The sequence below is a fragment of the Notamacropus eugenii genome, chromosome 1 (genome assembly GCF_028372415.1).
Source record: "Notamacropus eugenii isolate mMacEug1 chromosome 1, mMacEug1.pri_v2, whole genome shotgun sequence".
NCBI classification, from domain to species: Eukaryota; Metazoa; Chordata; class Mammalia; order Diprotodontia; family Macropodidae; genus Notamacropus; species Notamacropus eugenii.
The window spans coordinates 124,306,530-124,326,064 of record NC_092872.1 but is presented as its reverse complement, the minus strand read 5'-3'; the positions used below and the strand labels follow the sequence as shown (position 1 = coordinate 124,326,064).

Sequence of the window (19,535 nt, the reverse complement as noted above, 5' to 3'; positions counted from 1 at the left end):
ATGCAAGTGCAGAAGAATTTTAAAAAGGGAGAAAGCAGGGCAGACTAGAAAGATAAAGTAGGTCTTTGAGGAAGGGCTGGGACAAAAGCTGGGTCTTCAAATCTAAAATCACAAAATTAGAATTGTTAGAACTGCAAAGGACCTTTGAGATTATATAATACAACATGGTCATTTTACTAATGGGAAAGTTTAAGGTAAAATAAATTCCCAGATTCAACACAACCATGTGTATAAGCACTGGGGATAAAAAAAACACCTCCCAGAACCACCCCCCAAAAATTATTACATAGTATTTTTAAAGATTACAAGTGGAAAAGAATTGGAAACCCAAGGGATGTTCATCAATTGGAGAATGGCTGAGCAAGTGTAGTATATAATTGTGATGGAATACTATAGCGCTACAGGAAATGACAAACAGAATGGTTTCAGCAAAACTTGGGAAGTCTTCTATGAACTGATACAAAGTGAAATGAGAACCAGAACAATGTACATAGTAACAACAATATTGTAACAGCGATCAACGTCAACAAAAATGGAAAGAACTAGCACAAAACAAACAAAAACCAATGTTGCAAATCCATGAATAGTAAGCTTGGTCCCAAAGAACAGATAGGAAAGGACACCTATCTCCACTCCTTTGCACCGGTTACACATCTTCAATGTATTCATCAGCGTTGCTGACTTCTTTTTCTTTTTTTTAACTTATCGTTAGAACAGCTTTCTAAGAAGGGGAAAGGAAAGGAATACATGTATATATCTTTTTAACTGATCATTTTCTTAAGATCACAAAAACTCAGGTTTTCTTTAAATGTTAAAAATGAGTGTTAAATAACAAATGCAGACTATTACAGTTCTCATCTGGAAAACAGCAACATCTAGAAAAGTTTATTTCCTGTTATTACAAACTCTTCTTAATGATGTTAACCATAATTCCAAGTGATCACAAGAAAACTAATTGTTAGCAACTGATAGCTGTCCGTTACAACCTTAGAAAATGCAGTTTACTCCAAGAGAGCTCGAACGTCATGAACAAAGTTCCAGCGACAGGAATGAGGATGATTTAAGCCCAGGACTGTGGGACAGTCTGCTCCACTGGTGGTCACCCATAGTTAATCACCCTCAGAGGTAACATCTTCAAATATGGAGCTGAAGGCCAACTTTTTTTTTAAAGCTCTTTTATATACAATCATCCTAATCAATTCCTTATCAGTAACTCCATGAGGCAAAGTATTAGCTCAACTTTATAGAAGAGAAAACAAAGAAACGGTGTGTTTATCACCATCCTCATTGTCACTAGGCTATGCCCACAACATAAATTATGGACAGTCAGGTTACAACATGGCACTACTTCGTTCCAAGATCTGTGGCTAGCCACATCTATGCAAGCCTGGAAAGGCAAGGTCTCCTCCTATGGCATTATTCTTATCGACCAATTACATCACATTGGTACCTTGTGCCAAAGGAGCAGGAAAGTATAGTAATGACTAACTGGTAATGAACAGGTGATTTGAAAATCAAATCTGAACTCAAGGTCTTTCGTTTGAGGAAGCACTCCAACATTCCATAGAAAATTCAGGCCAGAAGGGATTAAGACTCGATGCTGTGTGAATTCACTAAAGCAATGATGAATATCCTCCTTATACCCATTTTCATAGAAATTTGTGAGACATTCAGTCCAAGGGCACCAATATTTGGACACTGAAAACCTAACAGTGACTAACCAGTTGTTCCACTCAGTTCTATAGTTAACAAATGGTTTGGCATCCCACAGACCCTTGTGGTGATGCAAAGCCAACACTGAAGAGCCAAAACAGTAACATACAAACCATAAAATAAATGAAAGCTTCATTTCCTACTTTTTCTTTACCACAGGCAGACCAGCTCTGAAAACAGAAGTCCCTGGGGAGTTGCCTTTAATTCTTAATCAAAGCAGGAGGAAAATTATCTCCCAACACTTCTTTTTCACCTCTCCCCTAAACACAAGAGATCATCATTTTGGGGCAGAATCAAAATATGAAAAACATGATAGCTAAAAAACACATTTTGCCCTCCATGTGAATTGCCCAGAGTGAGGTTAATATACTCCATATTTTCCATGTTCACTCCTGCCTCCCTTAATCAAAGTTCTTCAGATGATCCAAGTAAGACAAACCCAGTAAGGATAAGGTGCTTTTAAACCTCCACTATTAAGGTGGAAACTGCTACCAAAGAAAGGACAGAACAGGAATTAAGACAAGAAAAAATAACACAGAAATCAGCAACCTCAGCTGCACTACTGACAACCCTTTTCTATTCAAGTCCTTGATCCTAAATGATAGGGAAGCAATTTTTACTTATCATGAAGCCTTAGGTAAATGCTAAATGCCATGTCTGTGTGCTGAGTTAGAGAATATCCCAAACACCACTGTGCTGCCTTGACTCTTTCCAATGCCACTTCAAGTTCTTAGCCTATCACCCTGCCTCCATACTCTCCCCCGAGCTATGAGCTGCACTTGTTTACTTCAAAGCTTAGGGAAAACACTCTTTTTAACATCTTATTTTGTGATCTATCTCAGTCCTACCTTGAACATTTCTTGATACAGGTTCCCTGATTTTATATAAAACTCCCTTCACAATAAATACTGAATTACAATGTAATTAAACTAGGGCATCATTATTCACTTTGGGAAATAATTTTTCCCTTTATTTGTAGGATTATTAAATACGCATTAGCTGTTATTCAGTTGTGTCTGACTCTCTGTGACCCCATTTGGGGTTTTCTTAGCAAAGATACTGGAGTGGTTTGCCATTTTCTTTTCTAGCTTGTTTTACAGATGAGGAACCGAAGCCAACGGGGTTAAATGACCTTCCCAAAGTCACATAGCTAGTAATTCTCTGAGGTCAGATTTGAATTCTGGTGTTTCTGACTCTAGGCCTGGCACTCTATAGATGATGCCACCAAACTACCCCATAAATGCATTAGGGACACTCACTAGCGTAAGAAATTTATAAAACTTGGATTCACTAACATCTCTTTCAAAAAGAATTCTTTTCTTCTAGTTTTCTCTCCTCTACTTTGTCTGGCAGGTTTTGGCCAAACAGATTAAGAAAAGTAATAACAAAGATGAAGGAATCGTTTCACTGGCATTTCATTGGCATCACATAACAGAAACAAGTCACATCCACAAAAGTCTTTAGAACAAGCTTCACAAGTTCTGCACATCTAGAAAACATATGAACTACTTACAGAGTTTTCAAACAATCAGTCCAAAAATTTGGTGAAAGATGATAAATCAGCTGTTTAGTCCAAGAACCAGAAGCAACCAAATCCAGATGTTGTCTTGCTGGAGAACCCTATTAGAAGAGAAACAGATGAACTATTTGAATTCAAACATCATGATTACTGAGTGAAATAATGCTCTGAAAACATTGCGCATAAATAAGTAAACTTGATTTTAAAGGGAGAAGGAAAATCCCATGTGAGATCAAGTATTTAAAGGTACAGTGCTAAGAACTGGCTAATTTCTCCTAAAAAACAACAACAAAAGAAATGGAGAATCACACATTCTGGTAACTCAAGAGGTCAACTTTCTAAGTATATTTACAGACATTAACAAAATCACCAAATCATAAAGTTGGATGGTACCTTAGAGATCTAACCCCAACATGGTATGGATGATAAAACTGAATGAGTTAAGCAATGTGCGTATGGCTACAAAGCTAGTTAGTAACAGAATGAATCAACACTAGAAAACATGTTTCTGGGCTTACAAAAATAAGTTTATAGGCCCAAATTCATAGATTATTAAGAGTTGGAAGGGGTATTTGAGGATCATATAATGCATTTGTAATTCACCTTTATAATAAAATACTTTTTTCCACAAATTCCTTTCTGGACGTCCCTAGCCACACAAAGATGTCTGCAGGGCCAAGTCTTACCTCTCTTCTCCTTTCCCATCCCTCCTCTCTTCTTCTAAAGTTTGGTTATCCACATATTTCTGCTTTTCCTCCAAAAAACTTTTTAATAATGTAGAACTGATTGCTTCTCAGCAGGGGGAAAGGCAGTCAAGAGTTTTAGAAATACCATGTAAATGGAGGGGGAAGATATATCCCCCCCCAAAAAAAAACAAAAAGTGAATGTGGTAAAATTATTAAAAAGAAAAACAAGTAGGATGTGAATGAAGAGGGATGAGAAGACAACTCAAACCCAGTTCATTGTAGAAGTGAGAGGTTCAGAGGAGTTATACGTTACACTTATTTTTTTTACCTTTTCAACATATCAATCAGTTGTGCTGTTTTTTTTTTCTTTGAACAACACTATTTGTTATACGGGATGGCTCCCAGGAGGGGCAAGAGAGGAGGGTTGGGAAAACTATGGAGATGAAACAAATAAAAAACAAAAACTTTTTAAAAAGAAAATTTTAGAGAGAAAACCTAACATTATAAGAGACTCTTCTGTGGGATGCAAGGGAAAGAATTGTTTTAAATATAAAAGTTGATAGTCACAAGCATAGGGACCAAATCCTTATACTGTTTCAGATTCATAAAAAATGGGAGATCCTTCAGAGGTATCTGGCAAACCCATTTCTAACAAGAGTGAGGGCTCAGACTTCAGCAAAAGTTTGCTTGGCCAAGACGTTTCTCCCTCTACAAGAGGAAACTAAAAGTACAAAATGCTAATTCCCTAAGATATGTGGTTCCTAATGAAGGACTTTTAAAAACTTAAGTCTACTAATTACGTATCTAAACCAAAACCAACTGCTCCTCTTCTGCTCAGAATATAACAACAGCTTTGAAAGTGAACTGACAACTTTCATTTTAATGCAATTTGCACCAAGTCTGATTACGTGCCTCCTACAGAACAGTGGGTGGCAGACATTACCACGCTCAGAGAGCCACATACCAAGAATGAATTCTCAAGAATTAAATAGTCAAATCTGAACGTATGGCTTACATTTTTTGAATGTTGTATTCTGCTTCCTAGGAATAAGTCTTATCATTGTCATTCAGAGCCAACCATTTCCTCCTCCCATCCTCAAAGCACTAAATGGGTTTTCTGAGATGCAGCCCTAGGGTTCTCTCCATTATTTACCCAGTTCTCTTTGCATAAAGAGGAATTGAGGCAGTGAGGTAATTTATTTTGAAACTACAGCAACCACTCATGTTTTCTTCTTTGTACTATGGCAATTCCACTAGGATCTGAGAAAATGCATAGCATGCCGCACCCATGCTCTGCTGTGGTCCAATCCAAGATGATGCACAACCACTACCACCCCCACTTTGTTCTGCCATTCTCCTGTAAAATGAATTCTTTACTAACATAGGATCATGGGTTTGGAGATTTAAAGGTGGAAGGGATCTTAGAAGCTGTTGAACCCAAACCCTTCATTTCATAATCAGTGAACACCAAGTACTTATTAAACATTTAATAAGTGCAGTACACTGTGTCAAATTCTGGGGGTACAATGGTGCAGACAAGGAAACAGATTAAATGACTAGCCCATGGTCACACAAGTAGTGTGACAAGAGTGATGTCAAGTGAGTAAAATGGATCAATGCAAATTTAAACCAACAGGCCAAATAAACTGCAAGAAAGTTTTTGTAGCCACAAATGTAAAAGGTTTTTTTTTTTAAATGTAATTCTGGAGCTGCTAAAGGTGAATATCATCAAAATGTTCTATCTAGTACATCCTGATTTCTTTAAGTAGTTAAATGAATCAATACTTATGTTCTCTAGGTATTCCCTGAGGTGTAAAAGCGACATATAACCTTTCCCCTCCACCCTGAAAAGGTGAGAAAGCTAGCTTCATGTTCAATGACATTCTGTGGCAGCTATGTGAAACATACACACACACACACACACACACACACACACACACACACGCGCGCGCGCGCGCGCGCTAGAAAAGGGACATGGAACAGTTCTACAGGATTTAGCCAGGTCCCCAGTTTGCATCACAAAGTCACTGGGGCTGCCCAATGTCCATCCTCACCTTATCTTTTCCTCAAACTCCCACTAGGTTTTTTTTTCTCTTTTCTCAGCTTGGAATTACTCTGGGAAGGGAATCATGGAAAGGTGAATTAAATTGAACTAAAAGTAGTAAAAATGGCTGTAGAAACAGAAAAGAAAATTTTGCAGTTGAGGAAACTAAGGCAGACCAGAAGAACGAAGACTTTCCCAGGGTTCCATAGCTAGGAAGAATTGAGTCCAAATCTGAGCCCAGGTCTTCCTGACTCCACTGTACCAAGTAGCTGCCCCCTAGAAGGGTCTAGATTCAAATCTCAAGGGTCCCCCCTCCAACCCTGAGAAAATAAAGGAAAGATCTGACCTAACCATCCATGGAGGCAGGAGATTACACATTGCACGTTTTCTGATTTTTTCAATGTATCATCAGCTTTACTACTTTTTTCCTCTCTTAAAAAAAATACTATTTGTCATGTGAGATGGCTTGGGATACCTACAGAGATGTAAGAAGCAGAAAATATCAACAAGAACATTTTTTAAAAAGAAAAGAAAGAAGGTGAACAAAATGTTTTCTAAGGCTCCTTCAAGCTCTAAACCATAGGATCCCACATTTCTGTCCAGGACCCAAAGGATGCCCAACTCCTTTTTGAACCACCAGATTATGTCATGGTCTATTGTGGCGATTCAGCCTGAATGCCTTACAGAGCCAGGCTTAGGCAAAACTGAAAATTTACAGTGTTTGGCATCCTATCTTCATTTGAGTCTCTCTTCTATCTCCTAATATACCTTCCTCCCATTTCTCCCTCACTCAATCCCCACTAAAAATCCTATTTCCTCTAGGACACATTTCTTTCTACTAGGCATTAAATGACAAGCTAACTATTTGAACCAATTCACACTAAAGTGTTACTAGATGACTAAGACCCCAAGCTGTGGTCGAGAACCTGAACTCACATTTTAAAAGGAGCTTAAAGAAATACAAATGAATCTCTTATCAGCAGGATTTTAGGAAGGCAGAGGAAATTAAGTGGAAGAAATTCCAGGGCGAGACATCTTTTTTCAGAAACTGGTAGAAAAGATTGCCAGTTGCCAAGACCCCCATATGGAGGACCTGGGGATCTTCAGAGGAGCCATAAAAAGTTTCCTACCCTATCCCATTTCCCCATCCCCGGTCCCAGCCAACTCCTGAAGTGATCCCCCTTATTATCCTAAACCCTATAACACTTTCCCTTCCTCCTCAGACCCAATCTTGGTTTTCCTGGGGGTTGTTGGCCTCTGGCTCACTTGGGACCTTATTATAGATCTCTTGTCACTGCTGCCTTTGGCCTGCTCTGCAAAGTTGCTCCATAATGAGAGAATTTCCTCAGGGAAGTTGGGGCACATTTTGAGGAGCCTACCTCTTAGAAGAGCTGCCTCTCTACTAAATAATTCTAGTCATGCAGATTCATTCTTCATAATTTGTTGCTTATGTAATTTATTATCATCTGCTCACAACCTAGAAAAACTGGAAAGAATATAAATCCAAAGAGTTTGTCTGCAACATCACACATAATAACACCCATCCAGGAAGAGGCAACACATTATAGAGGAAATGACCTGGGATAAGAAATCAGTAGATCAGGACTTGAATCTACTCTCCCATGTCATAGCCATGTAACATTTAGCAAACCTTTTCGGGCTTCAGTTTCTTCATCTGTAAATTGTAAGGGGGCTTTTCTTTTCCAATTGTATTTTCAGTTCTAAGCAGGCAAAAAAAAGAAAGGCCATTCAAATATGTGTAGTCATGTCAAACAAATTCCAGAGGAGGAAGAGGAACAAAATGGAGGTAAATAGCATGTTTCATCACAAGTTCTTTGGAACTATGATTGGTCATTGTGGTAATCAGAGTTGCTAATTTTTTCAGAGTTGATTGTCCTTAAAATAATATTGTTATATAAACTGTTCTCCTGGTTCTGCTTTGCCTTTCACCAGTTTATACAAGTTGTTGCTTTTTAAACCAGTCCTTTTATTATTTCTTACAGCACAAAAGTATTCCATACTACTCATAAACCATAATTTTTTTTTAGCCATTACCCAATTAATGGACACTCCCTCAGTTTCCAATTCATGGCTATCATGGATCCTTTTCCTCTTTCTTTGCTCTCTTTGGAATACAGATCCAGTAGCAGTATAACTAAGTGTGCACATTTTAATAGCTTTTGGGGGTATAGTTCCAAAATGTTTTGTGGAATGATTGGATAAGTTCACAGGTCCACCAACCATGCATTAGTGTACCTGTTTTCCCACAGCCCCTCCAGCATGTCTTTTTCCTTTCTTTTTCCTTTCATCTTTTCCATTTCCATTATCTTTCCATTATTTTTTGGTTTCTAAAGTTTGGAGCCAGCTCCTAAATTCAAAGCAAAAGTTTCAGTGTGGCATGACAGAAGCTAGGAGCATGTGACCACCTTGGGGTGACTGCACATGGTGGGCCTACTTCTCCTGAGGACATCATTACTTGTTTACAAACTGCCTAGTGGTCTTGGAAATTGAGGGGTGCTCTCAAGTACACTAAATAAAAGTGCTGTCATGGTGGCCCTGAGTTCTTGTAAAGTGGATTCTTTTCTCCTGGGACCTAGTTTCCATAGCTAAAGAGAGAATTTGGCCTAAAAGAGTAGATATTCCTTGGTCAGACTCCCAGAGAATTCAGTGATTCACCAATTTGTTCACAAAGCCCCTGCAGGTTCCTGGGCAGCACACTGTGCTTCACTTTACAAATACTTGCTCATCGGAACTGAATCTCATGATGACGGACCCAGTATTCAATTCAAGCATTCTGGATCTGTTTCCTCTATCCCACCATACTAAATGACTGTGTCTTTTGACTGGAATTCAACTTTGAAGTATATCGTACTGTTGAGATCGTTATTCATATTATACCTTTTCCTATGTATTTCTATACGTCTTACTTTCCCAACTAGACTTGTAAGCTCCTAGACATTGCCTTATATTTTATATTTCTCACAGTGCCAGTATGATAGGCACTCTTTAGAGATACAGTTTGATATAAAGGAAGGAACATGTGATTCAAAGTTAGAAGAACTAAGTTTGAATTGCAACACTGTAATTTTACTAGATATGAGATACTGGGCAAATCTCAAACTCTCAGAGCCTCAGTTTCCTCTTCTGTGCAAAAGGAAGAATAATCCATGCCTGCCTTACAGGATTATTGTAAAGCTGCAAAGAGACAAAAACTATAAAATATTAAATTGATATAAGCTATTTACTATCAATACCACATAGAGGGCAATAGAGAGGGACACAGGAAAGGTGTTCATGGTGCAACAAATAACCAAAGAGAGGCTCCAAAGATGAACAGGAGTAAAAGGGATCACCAGGGAATTGTATGATTGGGAGAGAAGATGAACTCACCACATGACAAAAGCAAGACAAGACAGATAGATGGGTAAGCAGAATGTTCCAAAGGTATCTTTGGATACCTTTTTTGGGGGGGGAAGGAGAGGGTGGTAGGATTATTTTATATACAAATGACAGTGCTGCTCCAGGTTTTTATTTTATTTCAGCAATATTTTCTGGACAAGAAATGGTTATCAGGTAAAACCACTCTCTACATCATAAGACCTATGCCCCTGGTAAGGTAAGAACCAAACTTGATGTTGTCATCATTACAGTCTCCTACTCTATCACCTTAACAACATAAACATGGGGTGTTGTGACTAAAGAGGCACCCCCAAGAATAAATTATATGTGTCCTGGACAAGCGGTGTTTCCATGATATGGGGCTCTCCAAGGAGAAAGGCTGGACCAAAGAGAGAGAAAGGTTTTCTTTGTTCACTGTATTCAGAGGCAACTGTTGCTAGGAAGGATTCTATTATTGACTTCTGAGGGAGGGCTTCCATGAAAGTGTCTAGTTTTTCTGGAATTTCTCTAGCTTTTTTGAGGTCTTCTGCCAGCTGAACCCTCTTCCCCATGAGCAGTTTCACCTTCTTTTCGCTGTCTTTGGCAAAGTCTTCCAATACCTCCTTAATGTATTTCTCCAGCCACCAGACTTCAGTGTTGGCCAAGATCAACGGCGTGTGCTGAATGAGCCAAATCAGGACAGTGTCACTGCACTCCAACTTGGAGTATCTTTGTGATGTCCATAGTAAGCAAAGAAAGTCTCCACCATATCTGGGTAGACCCTGCTGCACTGAGCTTTTGGGAGGACATGAACAAGAGCCACACAGAATGGGAAGAAATGGGATGGGCTGTGACCTGCATCACCGGAATGAACTCCCAAGTAGATAAGGTCACAAATATGAATCTACATCATTATTTGTTACAAATGTCACTATTGCACAATCAGTGTCTGTTGATTAAGTGATTCAGGACATCAGTCCTACAGTTAAAATGATCGTTTTCAGCAAAACTTTTTGAATATGATCATGCCAAAAGAAACAAAGAATTCAGAGAAACACTGGTATGAACTAATGCAGAGTGAGACAGAACCAAGCAAAGCCATGTACACAATGACTACAATGACTGAAAAACATCATAACTCTGACCAATACAATCACCAACAGTGAAGCATGTTTCCTCTCTTTCAGCAAAGACAGAATTAGGCATACTTCGTCGGAAATGAACAATGTGTTTTGCTTTTGGTTTTTTGTTTATTTATACTTTGTTACATGGGAAAGAGGGCACTAAGCACAGTCTGATTTTTTTTAAATTTTGATTTAATCTAAGATTTCATCAGTATTGAGAGATTCTAATAAGGAAACTCTCCCAATGGAGATTAGCATCTGCTCTGCAACTTACATTCCGAAAAGGGTAACCTGAGCCACTAAGAGATTAGGTGACTTGCTAATACTTGAACAGAGATCTTTCTGACTCCAAGACCATCTCTCTAGTCACTCCTCTCATGCTATCTCTCAATAAAATACTCATTGAACTTTTTTAAAAAAAGGAAAGAATGAAAAAAAAATGACCTGACTCTCCTAGACACAGGGCTTTTTCAAATAATTTTTTTAGAGCAAAACAATCCAGCATTTTCCTTCTCTACTTACATGGTGCATAATACAGCCCTGTCATTTAAAAGCAGGATGCCTTTCAAAAACTAGTCACAGATGGCTCACTCATAGAGTAATCCACTGTTTCCACCCCTATCTTGACCAAGGCACCAAGAAATGACCACATCAGGAAATGGATTCCAGAAGCCCTTGTTTGATGTCTGGCTTATGACCCAGACTGGCTCCTGCAACTGACCAGGTCCTTCAGCCAAATTTCTGAGACCTGGCTAAAAGCCTTGACAAAAGTCAAGACCCTTGCTTATCCACAAGGAATTAGTCACCATATAAAAATTCAAATTCACTTAAATCAAGGCCCTTGGTCAGAGCTAAAAGAAGAAACTGATAGCAATATTTTGTATCACTAGGGAAATAGAGCAGCTAAATTCAGTCCCTAATAATGGATGCAAATCCATGAAAACATCTCTTAAGGAAGTAAAAATTTCTGAAGGGTAGAATCATGCTGAATATCTTGCCCATTTTTACAAACTAGAATCTGATTAAAATTGATATCAAGGGCTATTCTGAATGGAAAGCAAGGAGACGTAACAAAAGGACTACTTTTTTCCACAGAAGTGCATATGCATAAATTCATTGGTGGGGAGAGTCTATTTACTAATTCTATGTGTATGAAGCCCTGGTGTACATGTGTGCTTTGGGGTGAGCAGATGAGAAGGTGGGGAAAAGAATTCTCTTTTTATTACCTCCTCGAGCTAACTTCCTTTTCCCCACCTCAGAGCTCCTACTAAGCTATTTCCCTTCAAGAGAAAGCAAAAACAAAGGATTTATTTGTGCCTCAGACACAGTTAAGTTTAGAAGACTCTTCTCTCAGATTTCTTTAAGAAAGAAACTAACCTAATTGGATGATAACGGCATATTCAGTAATATCTTTAAATAAGCATATAATCTGTATAAGTAGGACAACACAGCAGCATGGAGAAAGACCTGGGTTTGGTGGAATCAAAAACATCTGGATTCAATACTGGCTTTAGAATTACACCTGAGTGACCCTGAACAATTCAAAACCTCTCACGGGACCTGGCAATTCTCATCAGTAAGTTGCAGAGCAGGGGCCAGTCGGCACTGTAGAGGGAAATTTGCATCTATGCTAATATAATACATACTCCAATCCAGTGACACTGGTTTCTTGACTGATCCAAGAACAAAACATTCCATCTTCTAGCTCTGGGTATTCTCCCTGGACGTCCCACATGCCTGGAATGATCTCCTTCCTCATCTCTACCCACTGATTCCCCTGGTTTCCTTTAAATCCCAACTAAAATCCCATCTTTTATTGGAAGCCTTCCCCAACCCCTCTTAATTCCAGTGCTTTCCCTCTGTTGATTATTTCCTATTTCTCCTACATATACCTTGCTTTGTATATATTTGACTACATATTGTCTCTCCCGTTAGATTGTAAGGTTCTTCAGAGCAGGGACTGTCCTCTTTTTGTATCACCAGAGCTTAGCATAGTGCTTGACACATAGCAGGTACTCAATAAATGTTTCTTGATGGATTGATATAACAGGAACACTAATTTTCATTTTTTTAAAATTTCAGTCTTATGTGAATCATTTCACAACCCATTTATATTGCCTTAAGAATACTTGAATGTCAGTTTAGGTCACCACCTAGAATTCTGTTTTCTCTAAAGCAAGTTAGGAATATGTAGATGTATTTTTAAAATCTTTTTATATTCATGATATTACCACACTGTGAATATAATTTGGGGGAATGGGTATTACTGACTGCTATCAATTAAAAAGTATCTTTTCCCTTAAATGATGATTTCAATCCAGCCTCCATTTGATCCAGACCTTCAATTATCTACCAATGTCCCTGAAGAAATCGCAGGCCTGTTTCTAATAGACAAGTGTCTATGTGAAAAATCTTACTACCCTAAAGGGCACCATTAACCCTTTAGCTGCCACTATTAATAAATAACTATTGCAGATGAGGAAGAGAATTATTCTCAACAGAAGCCTCTGAAAATTATAAGGATCTTAAGAAAGTCTATTTCAAAGTATAAGGGATTCGAGTAGCATCAAGTCCAACTTATTTTACAGATGGAAAAACTGAAGCACTGAGAGGTTGTGACTTACCCAAAATCATGAAACTAGTAGTGACCCCAGGCAAGTCACTTCACCCTGTTTGCCTCAGTTTCGTCATCTGTAAAATGAGTTGGAAAAGGAACTACCCCAGTATCTCTGCAGAGAAAACTCCAAGTGGGATCATGAGGAGTCAAATCAAACAGGACTGAGAGGACTCAATAACCTCTTTCCCCTAATCCATTAATGCCACATCACCTCCTAAAGTAAAGAACACTAGTCAAGAATTTTACCTATTTGTAAGATTACTCAAATTGGCAGTCTTCTGAAAAAATCTTTTGATATCATTAGATCATCCATCCCTCTGCCCCCACCATAGTTACCATGGTGGTATGAACAATGAATAAGGAATGGGAGGGGCCTTCACAGCATACCGAGATACTCCAGGGATTCTAAATTAAGCAAAGAGGACTGGAGTATCTTAGATGAGATGAAGGCTACGTGATGAGGCAGCACCAAAGCCAACCAGATTTTGAGCCAGTATAGACACGGATTTGAAATTTAGAACCCTCACTCACTATATGTATGATCCTAGGCAAGTCACTTAAACTCTTCTAGCTAGTTTCCTCATGCTTAAAAGTGAGATGACAGTACTTGTACCACCTAACTCAACAAGCTGTTATAAAGACAGCACTTTGTAAGCCTTGACATATTGTGTGTGTATGTGTGTGTGTGTGTGTGTATGTATGTGTGTGTGTGTGACAGAGAGACAGAGAAACAGAGAGAGAGAGAAGAGAGAGGAGGGAGGGAGATAGAAAGAAAGACAGAGTAGATGGCATAGTGGACCAGTTTTGGACCTGAAGTCAAGAATACCTGAATTCAAATCCTGCCTCAAACACCTATAGCCATGTAACCTTGGCCAAGTCACCTAACCTAATCATCAAGCTCAGTTTCCTCATCTGTAAAATGAGAAACCAGAACTGATAGCCTCTAAAGTCCCTTCCAGTTCTAAATCTGTGATTCTCTGATTACTGTATGTCGTAGGGTTAAGGGGAGAAACTGGGAATACAAAATAGATTGGCATCTTCTGTGTTTGGTCCTAGGCCTTTGCCCCTTCATGTAGAAATAGAGGTGTTTGGTGGTTCATGCTGTTCCAGAGATTTGGAAGGAGAGATGGGTAAACAATAAAGACAGTGGTTAGTTTAGGGCTGCCATTCTGAATTACAACTGCTGAACCTACTCCCTATTTCCCATGTCATGTAAGGAGTGACACATGGATAATCAGAGAGTTGGAATAGTATCCAGTGAATGTTAAAAGAGCTCAGGGAAAGCCCTCGCTCAGCACATCCATCCACACCAGCCATCTTGTTGTCTTCCCTTCTTTGACCCCCCTCTCTCTACCTGCATCAGACCTACAAAGATCACCCCTCCTTACATGACTTAATCCACTTAGTTCTAGAACTCCAAACCTGAGGCTGAGCTGTCTTGTTTGGCTGAATGAATGTGGGCAAACTAACCTAACTGACTGTATCTAGCCAACTCCTCACCCAAGTCATGCTTCTCATTCACCCACAATGGACCTCTTGCCATCTGTCCCATCACAATACATATATACTCTCTACTACCACCCCCTTCCATTTCTTGCTATAAGTCAGTTAGTTCACTACTGCATTTGCTATTTTTAGTACCACTGGGACAATTAACAGCCCTATGACACGACTCACCATTCCTGTGCTTTTCCAGATAAAACTTCCCTTCCTGGACCACAGCTAGGTGATGCAGTAGAGTGTGTGTGAGGCATGGGGGAGGGGGGGCCTAGAATCAGTTAGACTCATCTTCTTGAGTTCAAATCTGGCCTCAGACACTTACTAGCTATGTAACCCTGGGCAAGTCAGTTAACCCTGTTTGCCTCAATTTCCTCATCTATAAAATGAGTTGGAGAAGGAATGGCAAAGCACTGCAGTACCTCTGCCAAGAAAACCCCAAATGGGGTCATGAAGTGTTAGATATGACTGAAAAAACAGCTGAACAACCAAAATCACCCACTTACAAAAAGTTCTGAGGGTAAGGCTCACTTTACTTACGTATTTTTATCTAGTATAGTGCCTGGCACACAGTATGTGTTCATCCTTCATTGCCAAAAAAGACCATGCCATCAGAAAAATGATGACATGACTTGCACTTGACTTTGTTTTGAGCGAGGGAGAGCTGTGCAGGTCACCAGCTTCACTTCTCCTCCACAGCCATCTGAATCCAATGACCAGATATTCATCAGGATGACTGGAGATGACCCAGGATGAGGCAATTGGGGTTAAGTGACTTGCCCAAGGTCACACAGCTAGTGACTGTCAAGTGTCTAAGGTGAGATTTGAATTCAGGTCCTCCTGACTCCTGCACTGGTGCTCTATCCACTGCACCACCTAGCCGCCCAACCTGGCACATAGTTAACAAATACTTTTTCAGTGGAAGATGTATAGGAAGACATGGCTAAAAATTGCACAGGGTAAGGCATAGCTCAGTTGTGATGTGCATCACTGGAAGCCATACCCTCCATCAATGAGATCGCAGTTCCCCTGAATTAATGAAAAGAAGAATCCTTAGCAAATGCACAAACACAAGCAGTGGGGAAACAATCCAGTTTATTGTTCAACTTTGAAAACTCAAGAATACTATGAAGATCAAAGCACCATTTGGGGCTGAGAGGGGCAAGGTTCTCAATGAGTTTCCTATCTTAATAGTCGAACTTTTACTAACTGGCTGGTAGTAACCCAAAGGTATTATTAGCTAATGAGCTTACTATATATATATATATATATATATATATATATATATATATATATATATATATATATATATATATATATATATATATATATATCAAAATAATCATAAATGCCAGTCATAATTGCTGCCAATATTAAAATCTTACTATGAAAATGCTGCCACCAGAGTTCTGATCAATCCAGTGCCTACACTGTTAACATTATCTATTAGCCTAGAGGCAACTAAAATGACTGCTTTTCAGCTGTAAATACAGTCTTAGAGAGGGATTTAAGTGGTAAAAACAGTAAAAAAAAAAAAAAAGAGCAACAAAAATAAACCAACAGAAGAAGTAAGTGTATAAGTTAAAGAGTGGGTAACCTATGCCATCTATCCATTATCTAACATTCCTCCTGAAATGTGTCTTTTTCTCTTGTCTCCCCCAACTCATTTCTGCCTTTCCTTCCTCTCTTACTCTATTTCTATTCCCTCTTATCCTTTTACCTGTCTCTTTCTTCCTTCTATCGTGCCCAGGTGAGAGGTTCCTTAGTGGGCCCCACAGGTGGCATTCAAGATGAAAGAAATGGCTACAGGATGTCAACACCAGAAGAAATTTTTCTTCTCTACAAGTCACCAGCATAAAGAATTTAATTATTTGAGCCCATCTGCTCAGGCTTCTGTTTCCTTATTGGTCTAAAGACCAGACTTCCTCTGGAATGCTTATCTAGGGACTCTTTGGTGGTAGACTCAGAGAAGGGCTCATGCAAATCAAAATTGTAGCTGGATATTCTCCTTTATCAGTAATGCAGCCTATGGCAAAAATGGCTTGTTAAGGGAATAAATTTATAGATTCACCTAGAGACCTAGATTTCTTTGAGAAAGATCACTCCTTTCTCTTTACTTTTCAGAATCAATTGAGGTGAGACTGAGTCTACTCATGGCTTTTATATTTTTTTGTCAGAAAAAAAAAATTTGTTTATGGACTGGTTGTAAATGGAAAGGATTTGACCTTGAGTTCAAATGAGGAGTCAGAGAGTAAGTCCTATGCTTCAATATCTGAAATAAAATAAGGAAACCATATTTGACCACCCCCACCACAGCCCATCTAAAAGCCTTTGGGGGCCTTTTTCCAACATACAAGTGTTTCTTATTTGGTTAAGATTCTGTGTCAATGACATGCCAAGAAAATAAATTTTTAAAAACACATTATCATCATCACCCATCCTGGCTTCCATGAAAATGCTGTAAATTATTTTTATGGTGTCACATACTTAACTTGCCCTGAATAAAGCAAACTCTGACTGAAATTTTCAGGGTCAGCACTTGCCTTATTTACATTCTTTTAAATCTGGCTTTCCTCATCAGCAGACCCAAGGTTCCCAAATGACAGGAAGAATATTTGTGCCCCAGAGCACTTGACAGGACTTTTTAAAGGGCAGCCTTACATTTCAACATCAAAAGGCAATTCCTTTGGAACACTGAATCATTTTAGAAATGAAACCCATCATAATACACACACTTAAGGAATGAAATGAAACAGAAATTTTAAGGAGCACATAAAAAATACTTTCCATTGTTCCTACCTGGTCTCTTGCCTGCCTCTCTCTCTCTGGGACACTTGGCATTACTGACACCTACTCCACCCAGAACTTGTACCCCTCCTTTCACGCAATCCACAGCCACCATTAGGTATTTTGTAAGAAGCGTACTCAGAGACATCCACCATTTCCTCATTTTAGAATTTGCCTTCACATCTGGTCTATATTTAAATAGCTTTTAAGTTTTAAGTTGATCAGTATTTCTTCCCAAGAGCTCAGAGGGGTGTCTAAAAGAAGGATCCCAAGATTTGTAAAGTGAATTGGGAGTCGAAAGGCAAATATGAATCAATTTTGGATAACAAGCCAGCAACTGACTGTGTGACCCTGGACAAATCACTTACCTTCTCAGAGAGTCATCTGTGAAAAAGGGGAAGGTAATGATCTTTGCACAGTACTATATCCCTAATAGTTACTGTAAGAATCAAGCAAGATTACGTACATTAGCAAACCATAAAAGTGAAATAAAAGCTATCAACATCACTATTGCCCCGTTGGTCATTAATGGTCAAGCTAGGTGTATTCAACTTAAAAAGAGGATATATTTTAACATCTTCCCTCCCCTCCCCCTCACAAATTCTTATATGCCTAAAGGATGCTTCCTGTAGACATAAAGAAGATAATGCATAGGCTTTGGAGCTGGAAAAGACCTTAAAAGATATCTGGTCCAACCTACTCATTTTACAAATTGAACCCCAGGAAGGTGAAATATCACACATGTTAAGACGTAGAGAACTGGGGTTTAACCCTAGGCCCTCTGACTTTAGGTCCAGTGCTCCTTCCACTTGGCCCCAATGATCTCTATTTAAACAACTTTTTTCCACTCAGGCACCAGAAAGGGAGCAAAGCAGATTCCTGACCTGCTGAGGTCAATCCCCAACTCCAGACCATATGCACACGCTTAACAGGCAATAAGGCAATGTAGCCAATATCATCCACAGCCCAAATCTTAAACCAGAAGCTATAAATAAATAAGGATGCAGTCTGCTCTTGGGAAACTGTCAAGAAGCCAACTGTGTTGAGTTTACTGGCTTGCCTTTGCCTTAGAAACACAAACGGCCTTTGTGTTCTTTTTATCTGCAGAATCTGAAGGGTAGAGTATCAGTCCTGTATTTAAGAGAGAGAATAACTCACATCTTGAAGTAAAGGGCAAAAAAAGGGGCCAACGTCGATATAAGAGATAAGTGTGCAAGTTTAAGTAGGACCACAAATATATTAAATATAGTGAGTCATTTTTGCACAATAGAAGAAAAACTCACTGAAGTAGAAGTTTTGAGATCTGAGTTCTTGCTCCAATTCCATCACTAATTAATTAGCTGTGTTCTGTTGACATGTCATTTAACTTTCCACCCTTCCCTATACCTCTATACAATGAGAGGAACAGACTAGGTCAGCGGTGTCCAGTGAGAAGATTGAGGCCTAGCAGCACACCTTCCAGTCAGTTATTGTTAGTATCACATCTTTCTCTCTCATGCCCCATTATAGGGTTTTCCAGGTTTCCCAACAGAGATGACAGTAGAGGTCCCAATAGTACCTTTGCCCCTACCCCCACCAGTCTACACACCAAATGAGCCATTTCTTAATTTGGATGATCTTAAACCATGAGGGGAGTGGAAAAGTGGCTCCTGCTTCACAAAAAGGTTAGAGATCTCTGTACTTGATTCTCTCTAAAAGTGTAGAATTTTGTGTGATCCTGGGCAAATCCTTAACTGGGACTGCCTTGACAAAAAAAACCAGAATTTTAGAGATGAAGGAGTCACTATACAACAGAGAATTCAGAATCTCAGAGTTGAAAGGTTCTAAGACACCATCAAATCTTGGTCCTGAGCAAGAATTCATCCTATACTTATATACTATATATGGAAACTCATTGGATCATAGGAGAAAGAACAGTTTTAGAGCTAGAAGGAAGTTTAAATAGAATCTAGTTAGTACAACCCTTTCATTTTACAGATAAGGAGACAGCCCTAGATTAAGTAACTTTCCCAAAGTTATACAAGTAGTAAGCAGTACAACCAGGATTTGAACCCATAACTTGTGACTACCAATTAAATTCTCTTTCCATTGTACTATACATGACAGTTCAGTAAGGAAATATACTGTCATAGATAGTTTTATATCCTAGAATATCTCCTTGCTCCACAAA

At 39.0% G+C, this 19,535-nt stretch overlaps 1 protein-coding gene across 11 annotated transcripts in view; it reads right to left on the bottom strand.

The window, feature by feature from the left end:
• Window positions 1-19,535, bottom strand: part of TLN2 (talin 2) — a 565,589-nt gene that overhangs the window by 459,324 nt on the left and 86,730 nt on the right. For all 11 annotated transcript variants that reach the window (XM_072612946.1, XM_072612883.1, XM_072612950.1 and 8 more), the window contains one exon: window positions 3,227-3,333. The gene's annotated coding sequence lies outside the window, so the exon portion shown is untranslated. The remainder of the gene's footprint in view (window positions 1-3,226; window positions 3,334-19,535) is intronic.